Source organism: Tympanuchus pallidicinctus, unplaced genomic scaffold (assembly GCF_026119805.1).
Source record: "Tympanuchus pallidicinctus isolate F22 unplaced genomic scaffold, pur_lepc_1.0 scaffold6, whole genome shotgun sequence".
NCBI lineage: Eukaryota > Metazoa > Chordata > Aves > Galliformes > Phasianidae > Tympanuchus > Tympanuchus pallidicinctus.
The window spans coordinates 34,175,301-34,186,107 of NW_026294780.1; the positions used below are offsets into that span (position 1 = coordinate 34,175,301).

General features: G+C 37.6%; 1 long non-coding RNA gene across 2 annotated transcripts in view; it reads right to left on the reverse strand.

The window, feature by feature from the left end:
- Window positions 1–4,106, reverse strand: part of LOC128092124 (uncharacterized) — a 126,872-nt gene extending 122,766 nt beyond the window's left edge. For both annotated transcript variants that reach the window (XR_008211635.1, XR_008211636.1), the window contains exon 1: window positions 3,838–4,106. This is a non-coding gene — a long non-coding RNA (uncharacterized LOC128092124). The remainder of the gene's footprint in view (window positions 1–3,837) is intronic.
- Between the last annotated feature and the right edge of the window lie 6,701 nt (window positions 4,107–10,807).

Consider the following 10,807-nt stretch of genomic DNA (forward strand, 5'->3'; position numbering starts at 1 on the left):
TACTGTAAAACTGCAATGCGGCCACCCTGCAGCCTTCTTTTCTCCAGGCTGAACAAGCCCAGCTCCCTCAGCCTATCTTTGTACAGGAGGTGCTCCAGACCTCAGATCATCTTTGTGGCCCTCCTCTGGTCCCTCTCCAACAGCTCTCTGTCTTTCTTGTATTGGCGGCCCCAGACCTGGATGTAGCACTCCACATGGGACTTCGCAAGAGGGCCCCCAGGGTAGGGAGGGACAATCACCTCCCAGACCCAATTGGCCAGCCCTCTTCTGGTGGAACCCAGGATACCATTTGCTTTCTGAGCTGCAAGAGCACACTGCTGGCTCACGTTAAGTTTTTCATCTACCAGGACCCACAGGTCCTTCTCTGCAGGACTACTCAGAAAGATTGCTTCTCTCAGACTGTATATATGCCTCCAGCCCAAGTGCAAAATGTTGCACTTTGTTATGTTGAACCTCTTTAGATTCATCTGGGCCCACTTTTCGAGTCTTTTGAGGTCTCCCTGAATGGCATCCCTTCCTTCCGTTGTGTCAACATATGAGATGTGCTCCAGCTCACTGATCTTTGTGGACCTCCTCTAGACCTGCTCCAACAGCTTCACATTCCTTCTGTACTAGGAGCCTCAGGCCTGTACACAATACTTTAGATGGGGCCTCCCAAGGGCAGTATAGAGGGAGACAATCACCTCCCTCACTCTGCTGGCCACCATCCCTATTGATGCAACTCGAGATACTACTGTCTTTTCAAGAGTAAGAGCACACTGCTGGCTCACATCCAGCTTTCATTCACATCATTTCAGGATTTCTGAATCCTTCTCCACAGGGCTGCTCTCAAGGAGTTCTTCTCTTGGTCTGCACACATATCTGGGATTGCTTCAACCCAAGTACAACACCTTTCACTTGGCCTTTTTAAACCTTATTAAGTTCCTGCGTGCCCACTTCTTGAGCCTGTTCAGAACCCTCTGGATGGTATCCCTTCCTTCTGTTTTATCAACTGCACCACTCAGCTTGGTGTTAACACCAACATTTCTGAGAGAACACTCAATCCACATAGTCACTGAGAAAGACATGGAAAAACACTAGTCCAAACATGGACCTCTCAGGGACACTACTCACAGCTTGCCTCTACCTGGACCTAAAGCCACCACCACCAACCCTCTGGCTACAAACATCCAACCAATTATTTATTCACTGAATAGTCCAGACTTCAACTCCACCTGTTTCCAGTACAGAGAAAAGGCTATGGTGTGGGACAGTGTTAAAGTAGTTATTCAGAAGGTGAGAAAAGTTGGTACCCTTTTATATTCCATTTCAGTTCAAGCTGAAGAGAGCTCATAAACTCTGTATATTTAGTGGATCATAGCTTTGGGAGAAATCAAAAGAAATCATCTATGGAAGCTGAGCTTAAATTTAGAAAGTATATTGGTTGAAGGCTGATGCCACTCCTCTGTCAGGCTGGCTCATCAAGAGTACTTTCGGTCCCATCCAGAAGTTGACTAAAAAGAATAAGGGATGAGGATAGTGAAGTGAGGGGAAGGGCCTATGCTCTAGTGCACTGCGATGGTTAAAAGCATGAATGAATAGATTAGCTACTCATGTAAGGGATGTTGTCTGTTGGAATGTGCTGAATTCAATTTATAGCTACTGTAAATAAGTAAAACTACAGTTGAATAAGATTTTATCAGTTCCAGGTTCTTGTGTTGTTTCTCAGATTTCAGTTCTGATCCTTCACATTAGGTCAGGACCTTCTTTCTGTTGTGTTGTTCCTTCCTCTGCAATGTCTATCAGTCATGCATTATAGGCTTTTAAGTATACATGGAATGAATTTCTTCCACCCAGTCACAGTCTTTATTGCATCTTCCACAGATGGCTGACCTTCACTTTGCCTTCCCTTCTACATGTCTTTAAACTGCTTCAATCTTGTTTATGAGTTAGGTTAAATACCTGTAGAATATTTTTTGTCACAAGGTCAGCTTTTCTCATTTTCTTGCTAGTTTACTTGGCTTGATAGTTCGGAGGATCAGCAATCTTCTCTGAATAACAATACCATCTATAGTTTGTGTAAAGTTTATTTATAAAATATATGCTTTTTACTGAATTTCATTTCTCTATTTCAGATTATTTTTTCCCAATTTACATAGCTTATTTTAATTTTTAATTTTCCTATTGTTTATGCCCTTAATTTTCTGACTTCTCCATGGGACATGCCAAAATGTTATAATTTTACAATTCATCCAAGTTTTGGAAACAAAAGCAGTAATAAATTGAATGACATCTTAAAGACTGTGTTTAAAATACTATTTAAGTTTAGTGGGAATTTCACTATCAGTGATATTTTGAAATTATATTTTCTTTTTCCTAATTGGCTATGCTTTTGCTTTAGCCACTTAAACCGCCTCCTTTTTAGGAGTACTGACAACGCATGATGTATTCATTTTGTATGAAATCTTGAAATACTTCACTTATATAAAAGTCAAGTGACATAAATGAAGCCATAATTTCATTCATAGTTCCTTTCTGAATCAGATCCAAATTAATTCACTTTTTTGAAATCAGAGCCTATTCAGTATAAAAGGGAAGGAAAAATATTTCTTACTCTTATTCATTTCATAATAACCTTTGTCACACAGATTCTTAGAAAAGTTTAAGAAAGATCATCCATACCAAGGAACCTCACAAAAATTCTAGTTCTGTCATTGCAGCTGTTTCTTTCACAACTATAAGGAACATAACTAGAGAGTTAGTTGAATGCACCACATTCTACTACAAGTGGAGATACTGGCACCAAATAAAAGAGAAAAGTATGTACAATACACGTGGACTTATTTATTTATTTAATTTCTCACTGTTCTGCTGCAGTTGAAATAGTCCTTGCTTAATGGGGTATCATCTTAAGCTGTTTCTTCATATTACTGACTTGGTAGCTTCTCAAACTTACTATGATAGCTATCCAGAGGTATCTTTTTTTTCTTACATTGATAATTGAATTCTTTCACACCTTCAATATTTGATGTAAATAGACTAGATATTCCTTTTTAAGCTTTACATTAGCTAAAGAAAAACAAAAGAGAAAATGTAATAATTAGACACATTAATATTAAACAACTAAAAATTTATAGTTTTATATAAAGTTAATTAAATACTATATTAAATAGTACATATTATTTAAATAAAAAAAAAAAAACAGAAAAAAAAGAAAAACAAAAAAAAACAAAAAAAACCCCACACGCCTTTGAACAGACAAGTCTGTAAGGAAGTTAGAAAAGTAAGAAAAGCATCTGTCAGAAATCATATAAACATAATTATTATGCTTTTGGCTAGAAGTTAAACTACCAACTTTGGTAGTTTTTTTCTGTTATTTTAAGCTACTAATAGTGGAAAATCTTCCCAATAAAATAATCAAACTAATTACAAAGTAAACAAAGTAAAAAAAAAAAAAAAAATTAAAGTTATTTAGTAAACAAATAACTAATCTGAGCTCCTGTAAATCATTAACATTTAGAAAAGTCATTTTCCTGAAGACTGCATTTCTGTACTTCTGAAATGTTTCACAGATTCCGATGTTAGTTTGTATGATGTCAACGGTTTACGGGCTGGTTCGGCCCGGTTCCGTGACCAGCAGGGCGGAAGGATCTGCAGATCCGTGCCTCCAGAAAAAAAGGAAACAGGGGACCCCAAAATAATTGAAAACAGCGGCAATGATCTGAGGAGAAACAAACTAATTTATTAAGTATAGTATCGGAATGCAAGATAACACAATAATACAATATAATCAGAATTGAAGCTAATAAATCAAATATAATGAGAGAGAGAATGTCCAAAAGGGTGGATAGGCCTCACCACAACGCTGAGGTGAGATGCGCAGTGCAGTTGAGCAGCAGAGAGACGGGAGAAGCGCCCATGATGAAGAGCAGATGAAAAAGAGCACATCAGGTGACCTTGCCAGGAGTTAAATCTCCTCTCCCTGACTGCAAAGTCCCCTGGGGAATGTAGCTCTCCTTCTCTTCTGGGCAGGTACCCAGGACTTGAGCATTAACAGTGAAACTCCCAGTGCTCCACATGATGTTAGGATGTGGAATATCAAAAACCAAAAATCACAAAACCATGACAAATGGTTTGATTTTGAATATAAACATTAGCACAACAAAATGATGACAGGACTTTTATCAAAACAAAATGTCTTGCTCTTGAAATCACTGTCCTGGGGCTCAGCATTTTTGTTGATGGATACATCTTTCTTGCTATGTTATGGTGAAATAGCCCTTTACTGGCATAGTGAACTTTGAAGTGGATTTTGTTTTTGAAAGCAATTTAACGTTTGCTGATAACTTTGATTGGTACTTTGTCAGTGTTAGCTTTTAAGCTTCTGTTCTGGTCTGCTTAATTTTTTGAAATAACTTATTTGATTAAGTGATGCCTTACCACCAGCAGTTCCACTGGCTTTTTGCTGATAACTGGATTTTCTCTCTTCTGTGCTATTTTACACTCACTGAGTCTCTTTATCATCAGAATTAAAAAATTACTGCTTAGATTCAGACCACTTCATTTCTTCCCCTCTCTGCTGTTCTTTTACCAGATACATCCTATCACATAGTAGTACATCCTATCACATAGAATCACATAGTCAATCAGTAGTTACACTAGTACTCCTATCTCTCTAGATGCAGGTACATTTAGGATGCAGTTTTTGGCCTCATCTGTTATCTTGCTTTTCCCAACGTATATTTTGTACTTTATAGTAAAATTTTCTAGTCTAACAATATATTTCCATTTCCAGTTTAAATACATCTTTTACAACAAAAAAATAATCATAGAATTTGTTATATTCTATTTATTTTGAATTTATTATGTAATTAATAATTCAAATAATCTCACTGTATTCAAAGGCTAACTATGAACAGGAGAAGGTTCAGCAATCTAAAGATTCAAACGTATAACAGCATGGCAGCCTAGCATTAGTATTTTATGTGAAATGAAGTAGATAAACAACACTAATATTCCTAAATACTTCTTAGAGGTGAAGTTTGAATGTCAAAAATTAACATTTTATATATGAAAAAAAGCTTATTTTTAAGTGTCTGTAAAACAATACTGCTACAGTAAATTTTTCAGATAGCAGCCCAGATGCAAACTATGTTCTTGGCTGCATTGAAAGACAAGTGGCCAGCAGGGAGAGTGAGGTGATTGTCCCCCTTTACACAGCTCTTGTGACGCCCCATCTGGATTACTGCATCCAGGCCTGGGGTGCCCAGTACAGTAAGGACGTGGAGCTCTTGGAGTGGGTCCAGAGGAAGGCCACTAAGATGATCAGAGGGCTGCAGCACCTCTCCTACAAGAAAAGGTTGAGGGAACTGGGTTTGTTTAGGTTGGAGAAAAGAAGGCTCTGGAGAGACCTCATTGTGTGCTTCCAGTATTTGAAAGGAGTGTACAAGCAGGAGGGAGAACAACTGTTTATGAGGGTGAACAGTAATTAGACAAGGGGGAATGGGAATGATTTTAAACTAAGACAGTGGAGATTTAGGTTAGATATTAGGAGGAAATTTTTCACACAGAGGGTGGTAACACACTGTGATAGGTTGCCCAAAGAGGGTGCTCCATCCCTGGAGGCAATCAAGGCCAGGCTGGATGTGGCTCTGGGCAGTCTGGTTTGGTTGGTGATCCTGCCTGTGGCAGGGAGGTTGAAACTAGATGATCTTTGAAGTCCTTTTCAACCCAGACCATTCTATGATTCTATGATTCTATGATTCTTTGATTCTATGATTCTATAATTCCCTGAAACAGAGAATGGACTTTTGTTGTGAAACCTAGCCCAGCACACATCTTAGAAATTTTAGAAAAAATGGCTATTACTCTTGGCAGCAGAATAATTTTTCAGCTAACAGGAAAACTAAATTTTGTGAAGATAGATAAATATACCCACATCGAAAATAGTTAAAAATTATTTGGCAGCATTTATAAAAGACTGTTATGGTAGAAGGTACTCTCAATATTTCAGAAATAGTAATCATAAATGAGCACACAGAACTATTACAAATACCAGCTCTTCAACCACTGACCCTTTCAAATGCAATGACTTGAAATTGTAGTTATTATAATGACTAACATTTTATGATTATATACCATGGCAAAAATGTAGAAGAATACTGAACACAGTTTTCAGCTTGCTGAAACACAAATAAATGAGCTCAGTCTTTCAGGCATATGATTTGTCTGAAAATGAGTGTCCAATTCTGTCTTTACTTCAAAAAGAGTGTACTTGATTTCTGAACAGTCCAAGAACAGTAAAAGAAAATATGGAAATAATATTAGATAATTTTTCTCATACATAAAAAGGGTATTATAATTTGTCCATAATTTACAGAGGTTGAGCAGTTCAGAATGAATAATTTCGGTAAGCAGGAGAGGTTAAGAGAGCGAGAGTTCTGAGTGAATTACAAGTGGAAGAATAATAAGTTTGTTTTACTCTGCTAAACTGTCCTGCTGAAATTACTGTGTTAACAGTGAACCATTTTTCAAGATCTTCAAGAAATGTCCAGGGTTCTATATTGGTCAGGATTCATCCCTCCTTTAACAGATTTGTCTCCTTCACCTCTCAGTACACTTGGAGAGAGAAATGCAAACTAATAATAAGTGATTCAACTCACAATCTGTGATATTTGTAAAAGGTTAAATTTCTAAAAATGTTTATGGGCGTGGTATTTGAAATTGGTTGATGTAAAATCAGGTTCTGTCTGAAATGTTTTTGAGATGTTTAACTCTTTGCTATTGCCACAGAATCACAGAATGGCTTGGGATGGACATCAATGAACAGATAGTTCCAACCACCCTTTTGTGGGCACGGCTGCTATCCACTAGGTCAGATTACCCTGGGCCCCATTCAGCTTGTTCTTGTTCTTCTCAGGGATGGGGTATCCACAGTTTCTTGGGGTATAATCTTCTACTGCCTCACCCACCTCCAAGTGAAAGATTTACTCGTAAAATGTAATTTAAGTCTCCCTTCTTTAGCTTCTAGAACATTCCCCCTTGTCCTTCTGGTTGTTTAAAGAATTATTGGATTAGGTTTCCTGGGAAACTGTTCTTAGGGACAAAGGAGTAAAGCAGAGATGGCAGTTCTTTAAGGACACCTTTGTGAAAGCACAAGAACTCTCCATCCCCTAGCAAGAGAAATCAAGCAGAGGAGGCAGTAAACAGGCAAGGATGAACAAGGATCTGCTGGTCAAAGTGAGGGAAAAGAGGGAAAAGAAAGACAGTGGAAGGAGGTATGTGTGACCTGGGAAGAATACAGGGATTCTGTCTGGACTGCAGAAATGCAAACAGAAAAGCCAAGAAGCAGATGGAACTGAACTTGGCAAAGCATGTGAAAAATAACAAGAAGGGATTCTACAGGTACACTAGTTAAAAAAAATAATCAAAAAACAAAGACAAACCTACAAGGAAAGTATACTCCCTATGAGAAAGGAGAAACAGAAACAATTAACACATTGAAGGCTGAAGTACTCAACAAGTTCTTCATCTTCACTGGCAGTCAGGTTTTCCATGTCTCTCACATCCCTAAACCTCTAGGCAGGGTTATGAGAGTAAAATCACTCCAACTGTAAGCAAAGAACAAGTTTGAGACCACCTGATGAGACTGATATGGGGCTTGATAAAATACACCCCTGGGTCTTGAATGAACTGGCTGATCTGGATGTCAAGCCACTATCAAATTCAAAAAGTTGTGGCTGTCAGGTGAAGTCAATGGTGACTGGAAAAAGGAAAACATTGCTCTCATTTTTAAGAAAGGGAGAAAGGAAGATCTGGGAAACTACAGGCCAGTGTGCCTCATGTCTGTGCCTGGGAAGATCATGGAACAGATCCTCCTGAAAGCTACTTTAAGGCACATGCAAGATAAAGTGATCTGAAACAGTCACTATGGCTTCGTCAAGAGTGGGTTGTACTTGACTAATCAGATGGCTTTCTACAATGGAGTGACAGCATAAGTAAGCTAAGAAAGAATGACTGATGTCATCTACTTGGATTTGTACAAGGTCTTTGATACAGTCCAATATTGTATCCTTATCTGTCAGTTAAAGAGATATGGATTTGAAGACTGGATTATTTAGTGGATAAGGAATTGTGTCGATGTTTGCAGCCAGAGGGTTGTGGTCAATGGCTGCAGGCCTGGATGGAGGTCAGCAATGAATGATATCTTGTGGCCAGTGCTCTTCAATGTCTTTATTAATGATCTAAACAACAGAATTGAGTGTACCCTCAGGAAGTTTACGGGTAACACTAAGATGAGCGGTGCAGTTGACATAAGAGAGGGATGCCATCCAGAGGGATCTGGACAGGCTGAAAAAGTGATAAGAACCTAATGAGATTAAAATAATCCAAGCACTACAGATTGAGAGAAGAACTCCTTGAGAACAGCTCTGAAGAGAAGGATTTGGTGGATGAAAAGCTTGATGCTGAGTCAGAAGTGTGCTCCTACATCCCAGAAGGCTAACAGTATCCTGGGCTGTACAAAAGAGGAGTGGCCAATAGAGCAAGGGAGCTGATAGTTTCCTCTCTACTGTGCCCTTGTGAGAATCTGGAATATTGCATCTTGGTCTGGGTCTCCCAGTATAAGAAGTTTTTGGAGCTTTTGGAGGTCATCTAGAGGAGGGCCACAAAGACGATCAGAGGACTGGAGCACCTCCTTTATGAAGAAAGTTTGAGGCAGCTGGACTTGTTTAGCCAGGAGAAAAGAAGGCTCCAGGGAGATATCATTGCGGTCTTTCAAAATTTAAAGGGAGCTTGTAAACAAGAGACCAACTTTTTACACAGTTTCGTAAGACAAGGGGGTGGTTTTAAGCTAAAACATGCTAGGAAGATTTGTCAAACCACATTCAGTTCATGTGGGCGTGCTCAGGTTTGTTTAGGTAATATTCATGGTAAATAGGAAATTACACTAGCTTCTACACAAACACTGCAGTGGAGTCAACTCTTTGAAAACATAGATAACAGCAGGACAAGGGAAAATGGTTTTAAGTTGAAGGAAGAAAAATTTAGGTTGGATGTGAGGGAGAAGTTCTTTCCTATTGAGAGTAGTGAGGTGCTGGAAGAGGCTGCCCAGAGAGGTTGTGGATGCCCCATCCCTGGAGGTGTTCAAGGCCAGGTTGGATAGGGCTCTGGGCAGCCTGGTCTAATATTAAACATGGAGACTGTTGGACCTGCCTGTGTCAGGGGGGCTGGAGATTCATGATCCTTGAAGTCCCTTCCAATCCAGGTCATTCTCTGATTCTGTGTAATTCTATGATTCTGTGATTATTTTGTTTGGGTTGTTGTTTTCTTTTTGTTGTTGTTGTTGTTCTCTTCCTCTTTTCAAAAAGCTTGAATCTATCTTTTCATTGTTAACATTTTGAGAAAATTATGATACATTATGATTCATTAATTTATTTAAATTCCTTTTTTTCAAATCTGATTCTTCTTTGTTTGCTAGTTTTAATACTAAGAATATTTCATTATGAATTATAACAACACAATACACTATACAGCATACAAGAGTACACTGAAAATTTTTATGTTTGCTCAAGCAACAGCACACATATCTATGTATGACATCCAAATGTCAGATTGTAATACAGATTGTATTCTCTTGAAGATACCATCATTTCATTTCTAGCAGAAAAAAAAATCTGATTAATGGCTTCAGTTTTTGTTAGATGTTCATAGAAATTTTCCTGCATCATTGAAACAAAGTATAATAATCTTTCAGACCAGATGCAGCTCACTTTAGTACAATGTTACAAAGTATTTTCATTGTTTATCATGAACAAAGCTTATTCATCTACCAATGTGAATACATCATCAACATATTTTTCATCATATTGCAAAATAATATCCTGTATCTTTCTTACCAGTAGGTTGAAAGTAGGTCAGACTTAATAGAAAAAAAGACAAATATTTGATAATTATACAATTAGTAATTATAGTTAAAAACTGGGCATAAGAATACTTGCAGAATTTTGATTTTGTATACATTTAATACTGTTCATAAGTGTACTGCAGTCTAGAACATATGTAAAAATCTTTTCAAGAAATCACCAGGTTTAAGTACATGTGGCCTCTCTGACTTCTTCTGAATTATAAGATACTTCGTATAATGATTCAAAAGCTGTATGCAGACTGCAGTTCAGTAATTCAGCTAACGCATGTATTTTTGATGTCTATTTTCAAGCTGCTTCCTGAAGAGCCATTGTATCTACTGGAATATTATATTTTAATCTTACGTTTTCTTTCAAGCCAAAGTGGTAAATTCTAAAACATAACAGATTCATGTGTTTTGTTGTTGTTGTTTATTATTTTTTTCCACAAAGGATATTTTCCAAGAGCTCATAGTAAAATTTAAGAGCACTTCTCAAAGAAGGTAGTCTTCCCCTTGTTTTGATGAAGACATTAAATGGTTGCAAGTTACTTAAAGGTAAGAAAATCTGCAGAGTATTATTGTTATTCACATTTATCTATAAAATCCCAACTGCTCTTTAAGCACAAATCTTCGTGCCTTCTGCTCCGTTTCAGTTCTTACGGGAATAAAATGTATTTGTCAAATAATTTTCCTGACACAGAATGAAATTTGTACTTATTTTCTTTATGGACATATCTTTATGTTTGTATTTATTACTCAAAGGAGATTTACAAATAAATAAAGTAAAATTGTACCTGTTTTGCTCAGTCAGCAATCTCCAACTCAGAAAGTGTTCCTTGGTGTGAATAAAATGTATTTGAAAGTAAAATTTTGCTTTATAATTGGTATATCTGAGTCACTTTCTTGCGTCAGGCAATATGCTGA